Genomic DNA, 12,519 nt, shown 5'->3' on the forward strand with positions numbered 1-12,519 from the left:
TGTAACTAAAAGTAAATGATAAAATAATATGTAAAGTATAACCCCACCTTTAAAGAAAAAAGAATAGCATATGTAAATGTTAACGGACCAAGAATGGAGGAACATACATTAAACAACTGACAGTGGTTTTCTGGGGAAGAGGCTGGGGCAGAAATATGACTGATTTTTACTTTCTACACCATGCACCTCATTATATCTGCATTTTGTATAACACTGCAGTACAATTATAATTGGTTTGGTTCTTTGATTCCTAAAATACTCTAATTGCTCCAAACTAGCCCAGCTAGGAATTGTGTCACATGTTACAAGTCAGCCCATGTAAAACACTAAACCCAAAAGATTTTCTCAAACCTAGAGATATTGCCTTACATTTACAATGAGGGGAAAAAAAGACAGATAATGTTTTTTTCCAGTTAATACAAGTGTGAATGAAAAGATCTTACATTTTTTTTCAGTTCCTGTGACCCCCAGGAGAGAAGGCTGTGGGCTGATTATTAGGGCATTTGAGTGTGTGGGTTTGCCTGGAAGCGACTGCTAGCAAAGACTGGGAGATGGGAATAATGATAAAGCATGCTCAGCTTGTAGAGCTCTGAGCTGAACAGCATTACTCTCAACCAGATTTTATTTCTTGTTAATTATATCTGATTCCACTTGACTGCTGATTTCATTGAATTTAACATGTTCGGCGTGGGGGTCAGGGCTCCATGCTACTCAACAGAAATGTCAATAAAAAAAGCACCCCAGGGCTTCCCTGGTGGCGCAGTGGTTAAGAATCCGCCTGCCAACACAGGGGACATGGGTTCGAGCCTGGGTCCGGGAAGATCCCACACGCGGCGGAGCAACTATGCCCCTGCGCCACAACTACTGAGCCTGCACTCTACAGCCCACGAGCCAGGACTACTGGGCCTGCAAGCCACAACTACTGAAGGGAAGCACCGCAATGAGAAGCCCACGCACCGCAACAAAGAGTAGCCCCACTCGCTGCAACTAGAGAAAGCCCACGTGCAGCAACGAAGACCCAATGCAGCAAAAAATAACAAATAAATAAATTTATTTTTAAAAAAAACCCCGAAACCCTGTCAGCTGTGCAAATACACTACCCCTCATCATGACAGATTTGCTCCAGCAATTATGATCACCTTTTCATCAGTCTGTGTCTGTGAGCATTTCTGGAGCACTTGATGCCATAATACCCAAAGAAAACGCCTTCTCTAACATAATGAAGGTAGTATAAAATATGTGCTTTCATGTCAGGTAAAAATTTATGATATTCACACAAAGAGGGGTATTTATTTCCTATGCGTATACACCTCTGCTTTCTGTTGTTATTGATGAATAGGAAAAGATAAATGTACCATACAAAGAGGAAATAATAGCAGGAATGGGAGCTAACTGCTGATTTTCCATTCAGCAAACCCAGACAAGCCGCTGAAGCCCTGCACCTAAGGCTTCCGTGATGGCAGGAGGTGACAAGGTGATCTGTCATCCCAAGCCTTGGAGAAGCAGAAGGATGAAGTGGGATGAGCACAGCCTTTGAACTCAGACCTGGGTTTGAATCCAGCTCCAGCTCTGAGAGCTTGGGTAAACTAACTCACCTTTCTGAGACTTGCTTTGCTCAGCTGTCAAACGGAAAGATGAACACCTCTTCTAGCATGCTGTAGAAATTAATGAAGTAATATATGTAAAGCCCATTCCAGACTTGAGAGCAGTGCCTTGGATGGTACTTAGTAGATATTCCCTCAAAATTTCCTCTCTTTATCTCTTTTTCTCCTTTCCATTAATGTTTCTTTTCCTTCCTTTCTTAGTTTTGGGGCAGAAATGGCCAATTTTTTTTACCGTCTGACTTCAAATCTTCAAAATAGGACAGCAGTGCCACAAGCCAAGACCCACCAAGTTGATGAGTAGAATAATTTTCTCCTTTTTCCATTTTGTGTCTTCAAAAAAATCAAAAATATAGACATATATAAACAACCACATACATAAACTTATAAATGAAGACAATCTCTACATTGTCCCTTGGTCCTGAGGTAGACAGATAGATAGATAGATAGATAGATAGACAGATAGATAGATGACAGAGCTTCTTTCAAGAGCTTTTTTCAACTTTTATTTTTTCCTTTTGGTCTTGCTTTTATGTTGTGAATGTAACATTTACTAATTAGCAGATCAGCCAGGTCATGAAACATTTATTAACAGCTCATACCACCATGTTAAATGTTGTTTCCTTTGATATTTTCAGTTAGGGCCCTTGCCTTCCACAGTGTAACTGCATTCTTACACCAATGATGAAGGCTAGGAAGTGGAAATAACGGAGCCAGGACTAAGGTGAGGCCAGAAAGGTACTTACATTGGGCACAAAATTTAAAGGGGTGACCAAAAACTCAGTCATCAAGATAAACAATATTTTAATGCAATATTTAAGAAATTTAAATTAATGCAAAAAATCCATGATGAATAAAACCTCAAAATTTTAAATAAAGACGGAAAGCAACCCTGCAATTACATGACTCTGCCTCCCTCAGCTCACCCTGATCTAGGCCCTGGGTAGACGCTGCATCTGAAATCAGGAGCTGGGGTTCTGGTCTTGGTTCTCACACTACTTAGCTCAGGCGAGTCACTGAACCTCTCTGGTTCTCAGTCTCCTCATCTTGTTTCACTTAAAAGTCTGATTAAAAAATTTCCAGTGAACTTCTGAACTTGAAAATTCTATGATTTTCTATAACGTGAAGCTGCATGACTGGGGCATCAGCAATGACTCGAGAGGACAAGATTCATTCACTGTCAGTCATTCAATCCAAAAATGAATTACAATCAATCCAATCAATTGCTATGTGACAAGCACTATGAAAGGTGCTGAAAATACAAAGTTGAGGACAATAGAAATACATAGAAAGGGACGCCAACCCTACTTACTGCCCAAAGGTCAGGACTACGTTCCCTAGGAAGTGACTTTGACCTAAAGGACCAAAGGAGTTAGGCAGGGGAAGGCAAGGAGGAAATTCCAGAAAGAGAGAATAGCATGGCCAAAGACCAAAAGGTGAGAAAGAAAAATCTCAGTTGGGGAAATGTAATAAATTTAATCTGGCTGAAACATAAATAGGATGGATGAAACAAGCACACAAAAATCAGTCTTTGATTACAGAGCAATAATAAAAGTATTTGGCAGAGTGTAATGCAAAAAGCACTGGGTTATGTTCAAACCTAAGCTCTAGTCACTGACCTGTTGCCAACTAGCTAGATGATGGGGCTTCCATATCCACTGGGGGTTCTATTTTAGAACACAGTACAAACTTTTCTAAGAAGGAGAAAGACTTTTAACTCCCAAAGAATGATGCAAACCTCACATTTGAGATATTTAGAGTTTACATCCCCCAGTACCAAAGCAGTGCTGTAATTAATACATGTAGTCACTTCCCTGAAAACAACTTGCTAAACAGCTAAGCACCTGTTGTGTGATGAACTGAGGCTGAAGAATGAGAGGACCAGCCTAAGGCAAGCAAACTTTCATCTTCCCAGACAGGCACAAGGAGGAGGCAACTAGGCAAATGTTATAGGCAGACACACCTAGGCTTATGACGGTGGAGTTGGTCTGCCCCTGCCATGTTTGTGTCGGTTGATTTAATTCCTGCACTTAGGAAAACAGGATTAGAGCCAGCTGTTTATTAACCAACCAAAATAATTTTTTAAACAAACACTGAGGCACACAATCTCTAGAGTCCTGAAAATAAAGTCAAAATTTTATTTTTAACCTGACTGTTGTCACACATAATACCTACCATTTATTGAGCACTTACTCTGTGCCAAGATTTACAAATGTTAACTCATATAATCCCCACAATTCTATGTGATGTGTTAAGATGGTTATCTCCGTCTTAAGAGCAAGAGTAATTTGAGGCACAGAGAAGTAAACTGTGTGCCCAAAGTTGCATAGTTGATAAGCAGCAGAGCCAAAATTCAAATAGAACCTACCTAGCCCCAGAGTCTGCACCCTTGGCCACTGTGCTACATAAACAAGGTTCATCATCTACACGTCCCAGTGACACCTTAGCGTGCCGCACTCAGAGGCTCCTTATGTTTCCAGGACTCTCAAAGATCTGAACTCTCTGTGCTTTGGTAAGCACCTCCGTCATTTAGTTCTGGGGGAGAAGAGCATGAATCCATCTTTCCATGCTCTTGGAGAGAGGCATCCTTTCTCCTCCATCTCTTCTCTCCTGCTCTCATTTCCCACACGTTTTCTCCTCAGACACCAGCTCTACCCATCTGCTCCCCATTGATAAAAACTGCATTTGAGGCTCGCTGTTCCTTGCCCCTATGGTATCCTAACTCCTTCCCCCACCCGACTTCATAAATGACTGACAGGTACATCTTGCCTGGATCTTCGTACCTCCCGTTCCCCACTGAATTCCCTGAGATACGGCTTCTGAGCATGTGCTGTACTAAAACTGCTTTCTCGATGGTCACCAGGAAACTCCATTTCATTGCCTTTTTTTTTTCCAGTTCCCTACTTTCAATCTTTTCAACCTCTCTGCGCTTAAAATCATCCTGGTAATTTATACCTTGGATGTGGAGAAGGAGTTTGTAGGATTATTAAAATGGGCTTGGTGACCTGGTTCTGCCACTTCCCGGTCTGGTAATTTTGGACAAGCTATTGGAATCTCTCTGTCTGGGCTGCCTTGGCTGTCAAATGGAGAAGAGAACTGCAGGTGGTGTGGGGATTAAATGAGATTCCACATGTAGGCACTCACACAAGGCCTGGCACATAGGTAGGATTGCTTCTGTGAAGTCTGACCACTCCTTCTCGTGATTCTCTGAGGCCTTTACTTCCACTCCAGTTCCTTCCCATATTGCCTGAGTATCCTACGGTACCTGTTTCTCTCCTTAACCCCTATATTTTGCTAAATGCTGAGACTTAGTCTTTGGCTCTATGGTCCCCTGCTCCCCATCCTCTCCCTTAATCAAAACAGTAGTTGGTATTTACTGTGAAATCAGTAAATCATGCTGGAATCTGTACTATGTGCTTTCCAGGATGTTCCAGTGTTACCCCAAAATCAGTTCCCCACAAAACAGCATTGAGCCTTTCACTTTTCTGAGCTAACCTCTCTCCTCATTCCTCTGCCACCCTTCATCCAGCTACCAAAGTTCAAACCCAAAGTGCTATCTTTGGTACCCCTCTTTCACCCCTGGAGTCAACCTGAAACAAATTCTCACGTTTTAACTATTCTGAAATCTCTTATTGGGATTTTAAGATGGCAACTCAACAAGCTGAAGCTGTACATTTAAGATTTTCCACTTCCAAACAAATTAAGAAACAACAAAAAATTTATTTTTTGCACTGACAAAAAAAAAAAAAAAGATTGGAACTCAATACACTCAGGTTTGGCTCAGTAAGGGACCCAGTTCCCAGGGCTGTGTGTTTGAAGATGGGAACACGGGTGGTCTGGCCCTTATCCCAGGATGCCAAGATGCTACGAGCTCTTTAAATGAGACACTGTGGCTTCCAAACTCCCGGGTCCCAGATTATCTTAAAAGTTTGAGCAAAGCACATAAAATCAGGACATTCTGACAAGTAAAGGGGGAGAAAAAGAGAATTCACATTTACTTCCAGCTTACTATGAATCAGGAACTGTGCTAAATGCTGTTGCTACCAAGATGAGCCAATAATATAATGTTTAGATATAAAAAATGTGATGTCACAAGGTTGCTTTCTTATTGGCACTTCACAGGACAGTTTTTCATAAAGGCAGTTTTCCTGGGTCATTTTGTCACTGATCTCCCAAATGCTGATCACCTTGGAGAAATGGAAGCCATGATTTAGCTTCTACTGTTCTAATGCAGGAATCATTGCTTCATGACTGGGTTTCCTCGTTCATTAATTTAATCATTCATTCCACAAATATTTATTGAGTCCCTATTCTGTACCAAGCCTGTAATGAATGCTGGAGATGCAGCTGTGAATGTCTTTCCTTCCAAACACAGGAAAGAGAGCTACGCAAGTGAATTCTAGAAAAGCAGAGGGTAGTATGGGAACACACAGAGGAGGCCTCTTAGATTAGCAAGGTTGACTTTCTCACTTGTTTCCCGGACATATCTTCTCCTCTCCACCCCCACTGCCACCATCCTCATCACTTCACGCCTGTATTTCCACAATAAGCTCCTTGCCTCCAGTCTCACCGCCTCCAATCCATCCTCCACACTGTGGTCACAGCTATCTTTCTCTGATGCAAATCTGATTATGTCTCAAACTCTCCCAACCTGCAAACTCTTTCCCAGCCTTTCAGATAAAACTGAAGCTCCTTTGCTTGGGATATTTCCATTCACAGTTGATCTCTGCTTATTTCTCTGGCCTGATGGTTTGCTACTCCACAGAGCTAAGAACTCACATCTCTCACTTCAGCCACACAGAACAACTTCCAGTTCTCAGATAGCTTTTTTTCTGCCTGGAAAGCCCTTCTCTTCTTGTCTTTCAAGACTTAGGTCACCTCAACCACCCTAAGAAACCTTCTTGATCTTCTTAATCTCCTTTAGGTGGATGCCCTCCCTTTGTGTTTCCATAGCATCTTGGGCATATCCCTATCCAAACACTCCACAGCATTTGTTGTTAATTAGTGTCACCTAGCTGCTGTTCATTTCTGTATCCACACTCTAGTACCCTGTGCTCTAGCCACATGGGACGGCTCATAGTTACCCTAACTCATTAGGCACACTCACGTTTCCTCTGTTGGAATGTCCTTTCTATCCTTCCCTACCTGGTAAAAACTATTCATTTTTCAAAAATATCTCAAAGACCGTCTGGTCAAATCCCATAGGGGAAGAAAAAAAATCACTTGCATGTCTACTATTTGCACTTGATTTACCCTACAACTATAACAGTTAATCAGATTGCATCATAGTTAGCTAAATACCTGTTTCCTCATCCTTGAAAGCGCGGACTATTTTTTACTTCCTCGTGTTTTTCTTTCTCCAGACTCCAGCACATAGTAAGTGCTGATGTGTGTTTTCTGAATGTTGAGAAAAGGCCAGGAGGGAGAATGGAGTATATGCCATGCATGTTAAGAGCTCACAGGACAGTACAAACCTATCTTACTCTCTAGTTATTTCATATGTGTTAATTCTGTATTGACATCTAGATTATAATCACTTTAGGGGCCAGACCGATGTTATACATTATTATATGAACTTCAATGCTAAATATGGGATAGGTGGTCAATAAAAACTTGAAAATAGACTCTGAATATAATCAAAATGAATTGAACTTGCAGATGTAGGAAGAGGAAATACATCATAAAGAAAGAAAATAGAGCTCTAGTAAAAAGCAAAAAAAAAAAATCTTAATCTTTTCTTGCCAAGATTTGCATTGAAAATGATGTGAATATTCACCATGCAATAAAAAGGGACATATGCTGACAATTATATTTAAACCCCCACTAGGCCAATTTCAACTTGAAAATATTTCTGGAAAGGTCTTCACTTCACCAGTTGTTTGAAAAAAGAAAAAAAAAACTTCAGATTTCCATCTTACTGAATGCTTTTTAAAATTTTTAAAAGTGAAGCTGTTTTAATAATATGCAACCCTTTCCAATTCCCCTCTTTTTTTTTTTTTTTTCTTTTCTCAATAACTTCTTCACCTTTGGCAATGTTGACTTACGAGTCAAGGTCTCTCTCATAAGTGAACTTTCTTAATTAGCCTCATGTATATCATGCTTTCTCCCACTTAAAAGAAGTTACAAAATGTTTAAAATTAAAAAAGGTCCCCAGACTCTGCAAGTCATCTTAAAGTGAAGAGAATACTCTCTGGCAACCCATAGTCACAAGTACTGGATCTGAGCTTCTAGTGTTTCCTTCTGTCAGCATCAACTTGGCTTCCAGGCTCCCCACACACACGTCTCTTACAAATTCAAGCCTCCTAAGGTACAGAACCCACCCACCCCCCAAATATACCTGTCTGCCTACCCCACCTTCCAGGTGTGAATAAAACGCCAAAACAGAATTGAACATGGTATTTCCTAGACTTACAGAACTAATTTGCTCAAGGTTAGCTCAGGAATAGTCAAGCCTTCTATTCTCCAGATGTGACGTTCCAGAAATCTCCAAATTAGAGTCCCACCCGATGAATAAAAGCCACCAAACACAGGAGAAGTAAGAGAAGGGGTAGAGGAATTCAGTGAAGGTTGCAAGGGTACCTTGCTTCCCGCTCGACCTCTTCTCGCCTCAATTGGCCTCTAGTGGCTCCTCTCCTCAACAGCCATCATCTGGCCCTCTTCCAATCCCCTTTGTCCCAGTCCTGGACTCCTCACACACTGACCAGGCTCTGCTGTTTCAAAGGACCATTAGATTTGAGGCGGTTCCCAGGTGCCAGCAGGCGCTCCGCACTCTGAGACCCCACCCCAATGCAACTGGCATTTTAGGGAATCCTTTTCTCGGGACCTCTTCCCTGGGACCGAAGAGAGATTCAGAACGGTGCCTGTCCACCAACTAGATACCAGGCTGCAGAGAATCTCTCCCACGAAAGAGGTTAAAAGGGAATACGGTATCCCCACAAAGAAAAATAACCCAGAATCCTCCACATATTCCACATGTTTGTGTCATAAAACCCCGGGGCAAAAATAAAGCCCCAGCCACGCCACAGCAGCCCAGCCCAGCTCCCAAGGCTGCCACCTAGGTGTGCGTGAAGACAGCACCTTCCCGGGGGAGGAGAGAACCCGGCGCCCAGCGTTTCCAGAAGGTGATTATGGCAAAGCCTTTTAGTAACTCATCACTCATCCCCGCACTGGCCCGAGACTCCCCCCGGCTCCCGTGGCACTGGTGCTGAATGAGAAAGCCAGAGGCTGCCCCTCCAATTCTCCAGGCGACACCCGCCCCCCCCAAACTACGAGGCGCCCAGGCTGCGGGGTGGGGGAGGAGGAAAGGATGACAGGTGCCCACGCCTGAGGCTGAGAAATCCCTACCCCCGCCCGGGCGGGAGGACTTGGCCCCAGCCACCTGCAGGGCGCCCCCGCCCGCACGCCGGCTCCCGGCGCAGCCTGTAACGCAGCCAGGAGAGTGGAACGGGACGGAGGGAGCTTCCACGCCCCCTTTGTCTCCACGTTTCCCAAATGACAGGGGAGGAAAGTTTACGTGCAGGGAGGGTGTAGCTTTCCGCTGGGTCAATCTGACACCTCGCAGGAGAAGACCCTTACTGGGATCGCCCTCTTCCCCTGCACCGCCCCTGCGCCGCCTTCATCTGCACCTTAATGCCCGCAAGCTGGGTTTGAGCCACCTGCGCCGCAGCTTCCAGCGGGGAACCTGACCCGGCCGCCCCGGCGTCCCGGAGCTGCCCGCGGTTGCGGGCGCTCCACTCACCTCTCTCGGCGGACCCTCCTCCCGTGCGCCCTACTGGGCCGTCCGGCTCCCGGCAGCGAGGTGCATTCAAGCAGCGGTCGGAGACCCGCTCCCCGGGCTCTGCTGCATTCCGCCTGCGTGGGAGATCCAACCGGCGAGCGCGCGGCGCGGGCGTGTACGCGTGTGTTTGTGCGAGTGTGTGTGTGTGTGTGTGTGTGTGAGAGCGAGAGAGTGTGTGTGTGTGTGCGCGCGCGCGTGGGGCGGGGAGCGCGGGATCACGGATCCCCCTCAGCGCCCATCCCGCTCTCTGCCTCCTCCTCCGCCTGCTCCTTGAGCTGCAGCTAGCACAGGGTCCAGGTTTCAGGATCTCCTGTTTGTTTAATGAAAGGAAGGAGCAAAAGGCTGGCGGGCGAGGGGGGCGGAGGGGGCGCGAGAGAGGAGGGGGAGGGCGCCGGGCTGCGCATGCTCAGAGGGGGACCCTGAGCGCTCACTCCCGAGCGCAGGCAGGGTGAGGAGAGCTTCGGTTGGAGGCGAGCTAGGCTCTGCCCCCCGCAGCCGCAGGGGGCTCGGCGGGGTTCCCGGAAGGCAGCTGGGAAACCCAACCGCAAAGGTGCGCCCTGCGTGGGGACTCCCTGGCGCCCGCGGTGCCGGAAGCCGGTGGCGGGATCCCGACCCATCCTTGGAGACAGTTTCAGCTCCGAGCCCTCGCAACGCCTGGCTCTCCTTCTCCGTGAATTTTTAGTGCTTGGCCGGGGCTCCCGTGAACCGCTCTGTGGCCTCTGCGCTGCGGGGCACCCGGGTGCGTGTCCCTAGTAGTCCAGGAGGAACCACAGGCAGCAGGTCGAATCTGAACTAAAACCAGTTTCCTGATCCGCGCTTCTTTTTTCCCTCTCCCAACTTCCACTCTGTGAAGAGCAGAAAGAGGCAACTGTCTCCTCGGGTCCCAAAACAGGTTTGCTGGGGCGAGGGTGGGGAGGTGCCCACGAAACCCTCTTCCAAGAACAAAGCGGAAGTGGAAGGAAGGTGAGTCTTGGAGGGCTCCAGACTCAGTCTCCTTTGGTGACAGGGTTAGATGGAAGAGACATTTGCTCTATTCAAGAAGGCCAAAAGAACAATAGAGCCATTGTCCCCCTTGCCTCGAATGCCAAAGCGCCAAAGCAATCGTTCGCAAGTGGGGATTCTGGCTACTTGGTAAAGTGGAAGAACTGTCAAGGCGAAGAAAGTCCAGTAAGAGAACCTGAGCCCGCTATGGCGATGGCGCAGTAACCTGAGGCCAGGGGAGATGCTGCCTGAGAGGCTTTGCTGGGTGAGAGGCTTTGCGAGTGAAGTGGAAACTCTTTTTGGTGAGATTGTTCTATGAGCAAAAAACAAGCCAGTGGTTAGGACACATTCAAGAGCTTCCGTTTTCAACCTCCTCCGTGTTTGACCACCCTGTCTTCCCCCCCACCCCATTTTGTCTCCTACATAAGAAAAGCCATCCCAAGCAGGGAACTCCCTGTAAAGATATTATTACCTCCTGTTTGTTCAGTTTTGGTCCCTCCAGAAAAGGACTACCTTTTGGTCACCCCAGCATTGGTGGGATATAAGACAGCCTACTCTGTGCAAATCTTTTCCAAGCTTTCATTAAAGTTCACCTCTGAGCATTTCCACTATGTACTGCAGACGAGCAGATGCCTTCCTGCTGAACTCTGACTCCTATCCCATTCATCTTCCCAATAATAATGCCAAGTGACACTAGAACAGCAGGACAATTAGATAAAACCCTAGAGCACACCCAGAGGAGAGAAAACAGTGTGTCTAAATACCACCAACAAAAGCAAAGTTTAGGAGAAAAGACATAGAAAAAGGAAGGAAAATAAGGATGAGAAAGGGGAAGGTTTAAAAAGTGCAAGTGCCCTGTTAGTGGTTGGTTCCTTCTCTCCACAGCTCCTTGAAAGGAGTAGAATTGCAGCATCTCTTTGCTTGAAGAACAGTGAGTCTGAGTGTCTACCAGGTAGGGGAGATCAGGTTCTTCTGAAAAACAGCAGAGTCCCTAGAGTGAAGCACTCACAGTTCTTGGGGCTCCTACTTCCATGCCTGTTTTTATCTCAGGCCTTCCCTTGGGCACCAAGCTTCTTGGAAGGCATCCAAGACAGATCAGCTTGTTACCACTTTCCCTTCAGAACAGTGAATAGCATTCACTGGAATTTCAGGGTGTTGGTGTAGGCAGGGCCTTGAGGCAGAAAGCCATTCTCCTTGCCCTGGCATTGTGTAAGCCTGAGATGAGCGAGGGCTCTGAATCCAAGAAGTGGTGGACCTGGAACAGAGAGGTGGGGTGGGGGTGAGTGCAGGTCTCAACTCTGTGGCTCTGTCAGTAAGACAGTACTGAGGCTCTTCCTCCAACAACGGTAACTGTCCAGGGCTACCTGGCCAAGAAGCACTCTCTCCTCTGTCTGAGCCCGGCCTTGGGTAAGGAGGAAAGGCACGCCACTCCCCTCGATGCCCAGGGACACTATCATCACCAACAAGGTCAAGGAGACTTTATAAATTTGGAATTGCAAATTAGGTGGAATCCCTTTATGGTGCCGCTATAAGAGGGTGAACTGCACTTCAGGAAGCGATTTTTACTGCTTGTGGAGAGTGGGGGAAGCACCAGGGACACTAAATAAGATGATGTACATAAAACACTTATCACAGTGCCTATTGCATAGCAACTCTCTGTAACTTTTATTAATTTGGTTGTTAACATTTTCATTATTACGATCTTTTCCCCTTTTTCCTAAGCTTAAACAAATAAAACAGATGAAACCCAGATGCCTTCCAATTTTCCTTGTGGCTTCGTCCGTGGCCCCTCACACATCACCCTGATCACTGATGTATTCAAATCCATGAAATGAAAAGCATGCTATAAAGCTGTGTGGCAGTGTGAATGGTGAATAAGCCCAACTCTCACCCTCCACACTCAGGACCAGAGGCAAGTGGGAGACGGCAAGTGTTTGCAGTAACACACGCCCCCCCAGCACTTTTTGCCACTCACACCTCACAGGGATTAAGGACCCCTCCTGCCTGGCACTCAGCGTCTCTTGCTATAAAGCCCCAGGGACATTGGCTCACCAGGCTGTGTGTTTTCACCTTTTTTTTTTTTTGCTTTCCTTCTAATTTTAGCCATCTAATGTGTTACTCCTCCTAGGTAATAGAATGCCCGGAGCCAGTTAATATGCA

General features: G+C 45.9%; 1 protein-coding gene across 5 annotated transcripts in view; it reads right to left on the reverse strand.

Annotated features, from left to right (window-relative positions):
* The window catches only part of PLPPR1 (phospholipid phosphatase related 1), a 641,182-nt gene that overhangs the window by 256,745 nt on the left and 371,918 nt on the right, over nt 1–12,519 (reverse strand). Inside the window, exon 1 of one of the 5 annotated variants that reach the window (XM_030829860.2) lies at nt 9,340–9,726. The exons of the other annotated variants lie outside the window; for them this stretch is intronic. The gene's annotated coding sequence lies outside the window, so the exon portion shown is untranslated. Of the gene's footprint in view, nt 1–9,339; nt 9,727–12,519 lie in introns of those variants that run through there. 5 annotated transcript variants of the gene reach the window in all.

The sequence above is a fragment of the Globicephala melas genome, chromosome 6 (genome assembly GCF_963455315.2).
Source record: "Globicephala melas chromosome 6, mGloMel1.2, whole genome shotgun sequence".
Lineage (NCBI taxonomy): Eukaryota > Metazoa > Chordata > Mammalia > Artiodactyla > Delphinidae > Globicephala > Globicephala melas.